This window comes from Aedes aegypti, chromosome 1 (assembly GCF_002204515.2).
Source record: "Aedes aegypti strain LVP_AGWG chromosome 1, AaegL5.0 Primary Assembly, whole genome shotgun sequence".
NCBI classification, from domain to species: Eukaryota; Metazoa; Arthropoda; class Insecta; order Diptera; family Culicidae; genus Aedes; species Aedes aegypti.
Window position 1 is genome coordinate 307,182,396 of NC_035107.1, and position 7,552 is coordinate 307,189,947.

At 37.0% G+C, this 7,552-nt stretch overlaps 1 long non-coding RNA gene across 1 annotated transcript; it reads left to right on the top strand.

Annotated features, from left to right (window-relative positions):
* Positions 1-6,895: 6,895 nt before the first annotated feature.
* LOC110674703 lies at positions 6,896-7,552 on the top strand. Its single transcript, XR_002499111.1, has 2 exons — positions 6,896-7,063; positions 7,358-7,552. It is a non-coding gene; the product is annotated as an uncharacterized LOC110674703 (long non-coding RNA).

Genomic DNA, 7,552 nt, shown 5'->3' on the forward strand with positions numbered 1-7,552 from the left:
CGTTACCAATGTTACAAAATCAGCTCTACTTGTCAACTGGATACAGCTCAAGTACCCAAGTAACCACAAGCATTATACCATTGCATTAATTTGGTCGAAAGACAACTTATCTTGCATTAATAATGTTATCATGCATTTCTTCAATAACTGTCAAGCAATGATGCATTTGATTAACATTGTAAATGCTTTGTAGCATTATTTTAATATAGCATTATGCTAAGCGTTTAGAGTGAATATACAGTTATCCTGTCATACAATATTACATAACCTCATTGAACGCACTCGAATCTGTAATAAATCAGTAAGACGATCGAGCACGTTCGCACTCGCTCAATACGTTTTGTGAGATATGGAAGAATAATGAAATGACTTTCTTTCATCTCTAACCCCCATTTCATGATCTAAGGATGTATTCATTCAAAATTGTTGTATTTCATCTATGAGACTCTTTTATTTATAAGGAGCGAGAGGAAATGTCGATCAATTTCTCTCCCCTGAAATCTGTTTAATGCGCTAGGGCTTTGTTTTGTGGGTTAAATTCTGTTATTTTCTCTACGAAAAAGAATGGTGATCAAATTATTTCTATTGATGTTTCATTTGGTGAGGAAAGGAAATCAATCGCCGAAGAGAATTCTTTCTATTCGTAATAACTGGGCGAATAGTAATGTTAACACACACAGTGGCTTCGTTTATAAGGAACTTTTATCCTACCTTATTACATCAGCAGCTTTAGCACAGGACACCAACGCGCCAGGCATCCAGCACACCATCATCCTAGTTGTGGGTTCGAATCCTGATTCCAACAAAAAAATCATTAAGCTGGTAAAGAAAACCATTGAAAGGTAGTCAATGGATCCATTGTTTTGTTTATTTTTAACGCAAGCCCTAAACATACATTATTTTAAGCTAATATACACCATGAATCCTAAATATACAAACATAAATGCTTTAGTAGGGCTTGTGCATTAAAACTGCTTTACCAAGTATTGCATTAATTTGGTTGTTGTGGGGCCCTTTCCCACTTTAATTATGCTTTATAAAGCTCTTAAAGGTTATGTCACTTTAAAACAAAATCTGATAGCACACTATAGAGCAAACATAAAGTATTCATATATAGCTTCGTGGTTACTTGGGTAATTTGGACAGCTGAAGTATTTCTTGGCCATTACTTGTCCTACCCGCATAGAAAAACACAGTTTGTCGAACATTTCAAACAGTAAAGTTCTTCTAACCGAAGTGGTTAATGTATCACGAACAGTTGCTTTTACGTTGAACAATAAAAGAGTTTTAGGTTTCAACTATAAATAATTGTTTGCCTAATGTATATCAAATTGTCATAATAAATCATATTGTACAGACATTGTTGAACGGTATGAGAATGGAAACTAACGAGAAATAGTTGAAATGTAACTTAACATTTCGTTGAATGGTTCGTAATAATATTTCGCAACACACTTTCGCATATGCATTTCACTATACATTACTTATAACTAACAGTTTGGCAAATTGTTATTTTCTGTACACGTTACAAAATAACACAACAGCTCTGTAACTTTTAAACTGGCGTTTAATCCTACTTCACACACATAGTGAACCGCAGAATTAAATTTACTTAAATGTAAATAGGTTTTTCAACGAGATTTGTGAAAATGTTAATAAAGTTATGCCGTTATTTGAAACTCATAAGTTTCTAGAAGTTCCAAAAGTTCAGTTAGAATAGCCGCTATGTAGAATTTTTTAAGCGTGCCTGCTGTTGTATTTACCTTTCAGTGAAAAAATAAATGAAAAAAATGTTCCAATATTTAGAGTGCTCTAGAGTGCCAAATACGTTGCTCCGCGCCATCAGTTCCTGTCTAAATCCTGCCGCAGCTCACAACAATTCGGTTTTCCATTATCGCTCCGGTACCATGTGCCCACGGAGACGAAAAAATCGTCTTTCCCCGGCAATTGAATCGCGAATGTGTGGTAAATTTCCGTTTGGAGAATTCCTCATTCATTTGGAATTATATGTGCAGAATCGTCGATAGAAGGAGAGTGGAAATGCCACAGATAGAGTCGAATGGCCACCACCGACGGCAGCAATCTTAGCGACATCGTAGTTGGTAAGTTTTTGTATCTATATGTAATGTTTTTTTTTACATCTTTTTTTTCTCCGGTAGAACATGATTTCTTTTGATGACGAAGATGGGGCAGCCTCCAGGAGCTTCCATTGGCCCCGCAGGGAAAAGATGTTCGGTGATGCGAGTTGGATAGAACAACGAAAAGAAATGTTTTCACATGACAGAACAATGAACAGCAATCACCTAACAATCACTTCGTACATTCGTGAAATAAACTAGTTAAAAAAGGCAATTCCAACATTACTTATGTTTTTTTCATTTTTATCAAGAATCATCAAAACAGGAGGTACATGCGGTAAAATCTTATGGTATAAACACATACCCACATTATAATAAACGGTGAAAAAACAATAACGCACAGTAAATCAATCATTATACATACATTATTCGTTTCATTTCAAGGTTACAGTTTAACAATTCTGCAACTGTTTGGGTTACAGTGAATTGTGCAGAAAATGGATGGTAAACCGGTCATTTGGCAAATTGTTTTCGAAAAAAAATGTTCGAGGAAATCTGCGTTTTTAAATGGTTACATAACTTAACCGCCTATTCCCCATATTGTTATTTTCCAGATTACTGTTCATCAAACTGTTAAAACCGTTACCGGTAGGGTTGATATATTGTTTATTTGGATGTTTTAGGGAATTATTCAAACGTGGTTGCAAATGGTTACGAATGGTATGGGGAACAGTATGAATATGGTTTATAATTATGCGGGTATCCTTTTGCACAGTACTTACGAAGTGGATACCAACCATATGGTGGTATGCTTCATCGAATTTAATACGCCGATCGCGGATTGGCGTATTAAATTCGATGGAACTTACGCCGATCGCGTATTATGCTTCGATTTTACTATAGTAAAATCGAGGATTGGCGTATTAAATTCGATGGAGCTTACCACCATTAGTGTAGAAATTCACAGCAGAATGAAAAAGAGGCAGATAGAAAACAGTCATTAATGCATAAACTTTAGTAATTCTGTGACTATTTTTATTTCTGAGTGCAGTGTTAAAACTAAAACCCCTGTGGTGTTTTGCCGACTAAGCGAACGTCAAACATGATCAAAAGTGTCAAGGTTCATTTATGGACGAAATTTTTAAATTAAAGTTCAAATATGATATAGCCGTTATTTGACTCTGGTTAAATCAACAGAAGAATTTTTCTTATGTTATGGTAGAGTTAACAGATTAATGTAGTCGGTTGAAAATCGTTGGTGCAGTTCTTAATTTTATTATGGATTCAGTAGTTTCTGCAATAAAATTCATTTCAGTGTACCATACAGTGGACTGTTCAAAACAATATATTGTACTGTAATTGTATTGTCATTTTACATATACTGTATTGTATTTCCAATATATTGAATGGTACTGTCACAATTCGTTATATTGCTGTTTGCGTTTGACGTGCAAATCCAGCCCAACTGGGCTTCAAACGCGGTAACACGAAGTAACCAAAGGATACTTAGCAACCATGATCCATATCACCGACAACCCAGCAAAGAAAATCAAACTTTGACATCGCATTCCTTGTTAAAAATCTTACCGCATTTGGTGTTCCCGCATTTGAAATTTGCATTTCAAACGCACACAGCAATATTATTTTTGTATGGGGCTCTGCACAAAAATCATTGGCTCTCTTTCCCCCCATGAAATAAGTAAACAACAAGGCCAGTTAACGTCAAAATCCCATACAAAATCAAAATAATGCAGAGCCCCATTCTCGCATAACATATGATCTCGCCCTAAAAGCCATTGGTAACCATGTGTGTAGCTCGTTGTTCCTGAGTACTTGAATGGATTTACACGTTATTTAACAACGCTAGGGTGATAAAAGGATCATTTTCTACCTGCCAGTGCACGCAGAAGAATTTCTGTATGTTGAGATAAAAATCCTGTCAATTACTTTTACTTACGCACAAATAGTTGATTCGGAATAAAATTAACTTATGCCAACACTAAATTAACGTCAAATCAAATACACACACTTCTTTGATTGAGCTATCGACTTGTACTTATAACAATTATAATTTTGATAATTATCACTATTCGGAAACATTCACCTCCCTAGACTTCAAGTCATGCTCACAAATCTACTTACTTCTAACTTGCAAGGAATAGTGTAGGTGCTAAGATGACCACCTTTCACGCAGGATACCACATATCAAGTTTGTCGACTCGCCCTTTGTTTTCATTTTTGCAATGTTATTTTTAGATCGATAAAGCAGCACCGAATCTTTTCAGATATGTTGATAAAGCAGAACAAAATGCTGAGTAAACTTTGCAAAATATTGTAAACTCAATAAAATTCACTTTGAGTCAACTAAAATATAGTTAAATTTTGACGTTTGACGTTTGTAAATTCAATCAAAAATATAGTTGTCAACAACTATATGGTATAGTTATGTTTAAATATATACTGTCAATTCAACTATAGTTTTAGTTATCTCCAAATTAACCTTAAAATATAGTTAAATTGACCGGAAAAATGATTACGAGCACTATATTTTGTTCTCCGTGTGATGTTGGTTTGGATGATTATTCATTCATTTGCTCAGAAACAACGAGCTACACACGTGGTTACCAATGGCTTTTAGGGCGTTATCTCAGAGTACGTGAGCATTGTATTTTTTATCCGCGTTTCCGCACTTATGAACCCGCCCGCACCCATAAGGTGGGAACTGCGAAATATTTCAGAGGATCCCTAATACCTACATGCAGAAGCCGATGAACTAATCTATGATGACGTTACGCTGCAACTTCCAGCGGGAAGAAAACCTTTTGCTGCGGGCCGTGCAGAGGGATGACATCATAGTTTTTCAATATGGTATTCAGGCTTGATAATTCTCCTCAACATCATCAGAGTTCGGTGACATACTCTAGAGCAGCGTGCTGCCAGTGCCTCTTTGCGAGGGAGCCAAAAAATGCTAAGCAGCGAGGCAACGAAAAATGAGCGAGGAAGATGCAGCACAAAAAAAGCCGAGTTAAATTCCATCCATTTACTTTGAGCGGATGGAGCGGATTGACTCAGTTGTCGTTGATCAACAACAGAGAGGAAGCACGGAGCTGCATAATCGGTGGAATGTGTCTAAACATCAAGCAAATTCCAATCCCAGCCGGTTCTACAACACCATTTAGATGTTCTCCTGGGCTTGCTAGTGGTCCGGAGATTGGCCCGGATTCAGCAGGATGCTGATTATCGGTTCCGTGATGTGGCCGGAAAGGATGGATACGACGGATAACATAACGGAGGCGTCATACACGGACTGCCCAAGAAGCAGAACAGTCGTCTATATGATGTGTTGGCCAGGTTTTCTGACAGAAGCGGTTCCTGCATGATCAAAACGGTGATTTACTTCGAGATAAGAAGCATCGTCTTCGGCGCCAGGTGCAAGAGTTGCTGTCAAACTTGACGGAAGATGACCAGAAGCGGCATGTGGCTGAAGGAAAAGATGATCTGGATCATGTCGGTGATCAAAGTACTTCGTGAGTGGAGATAGGCGGAAAATAGTTGACGTTCGTTGACCAGTTTATATTTTTCGATGGGAGGGGGGGGGGCTTGGGGCATGTTGTGAATTAATAAATTGTCCCTGGTTTCTCTGTATATGCCCTTACTCACAACTCTGAATTATTTTATTGGTTATTAAATTGGGTTTAAAATTAATCATCATATTAACATAACTCATTGCTGGAAATTCCAAAGATTAAATCACATATTTTCGGGTTTCCTGCCGAGGATTGGGCTATCACATTTACTGACAATATCGTTCTGCAGTGTTGTTTAATATGCTGCTCCTTAAATATTAGAATGATGATTAGTGAAATTGTAGATAGCAACAGTATACATTTACCTACCCCTTCTGGAAGCTGCAATCCAGTACCGTAATCATAGTCGACGGATGCGCTTTCTCGCATGTAAAGAAAAATTACCTATATACAAACAAAAATAGTTTTCTTAAGATTTCCCAGAATTAAGCCTCTTATGTGCGATTCTGGTAGCAAATAGTTACCATTTACTCAATTTTTACACACAGGCTCACAGTTTTCCACAATCTTTTCACCCAGTTAACTTGTATTGCAATTGAATTCAAGTAACATAAAGAATTAAAGCAAAAATAATGAAAATTAAAAGCATACATAAATCAAAACTGTTTACAGAAAAACTGTAGCACTATGCTCACCATCATCTACATCACCATTGATTCTCCTTCCACCCATTCACATCTTCATGCATCTCATCAATCTAAGCGCATCGTTTAGCAGAAGATGTCAGCACACGAAGCACGTCAAAATCTAGAATGATACACTGATCTAAAAAATCTAATTTTATCCAAAAGTGCATCTAATCGGTGATTTGGATGTGTCGCCCCCCTCGCAAACACATGAGTATTTCACTATACAATACTTTAATGCAACAGTTTGGCAAACAGTTACACGGGTTGGTATTTGTGAGCAACATGCACACACAATTTTCATCTTTTTTGACACTTTCAAATAATTACACCCTGCTGTGTACAAATGTGTAGTTTTTACAGAGCGTTTATTATAATTCAGATATTTGAACTAAAACAGATGACCTGAGAACAATATATTTTTTTAATTATTTCATTTTAATCAATTAAGTTGTTGAAAAATTTGAAGCCATTATGCTTTTTTTATTTTTGGTGTGCTATGCAAAAGTTCTACAGCCTTTGTGTTAATTTTTTAAGTGTGCAAGTTTTCGTTCAAGTGTGTCTTGTTTACTTTATGATACCGAAAGTGAAAAAAAATATTCAGAGAAGCCGGTATCCCGAAAAGCCCGTATCCAGATTGCAGGAAATCTTTCGACCTCCAGCGGCTTTAGAAGAGTTCACAACGTAAGTCACTCTGGCTCAAAACAACCGGCCGTTTTCATCGAACCAAGAGCGGTCTTCCCATCAGACGGTCAAGGATGGTCGTCATCCGGTAAGTGTTTGCGCAACTTTTCTGAATGAAGCCTAATTTGCTGCTAAAAAGGAATCGCAAAAGAAATTTCTCGTCGATTCCTTGCAGAAATTTTCTACAGCGGCTCCCATTTGAACTGACATTTCTTTTCAACTGCGTACTGCGATCAGAAAAATGCGCTCTCTTGATCGTTTCCTTGCAGGAATTTCCCATGCATCAAGATAGACCAAGAAATTACTTGTCAGCAGCGAATCCGGCTTAAAAAGGAAATCCGTAAATAACGTAGCAAACATTTGTTTCTTTCGTTTCTTTCAGGATGAAAAGACTTATCCACCTCTAAATAGCTTCATCCCAAGATGCTGACGATGGTAGCTGCTAAATGCTGTTACGGCTCATTACCGTTCACAAGAAGGAAACCGACAAATTGTGCCTAGAGCGAAGGAAAAGGAAGTCTGCACCAAGAGATTCGTTTTATGTTTAATAATGTGCTGAAACTAAACGTAGTGAATA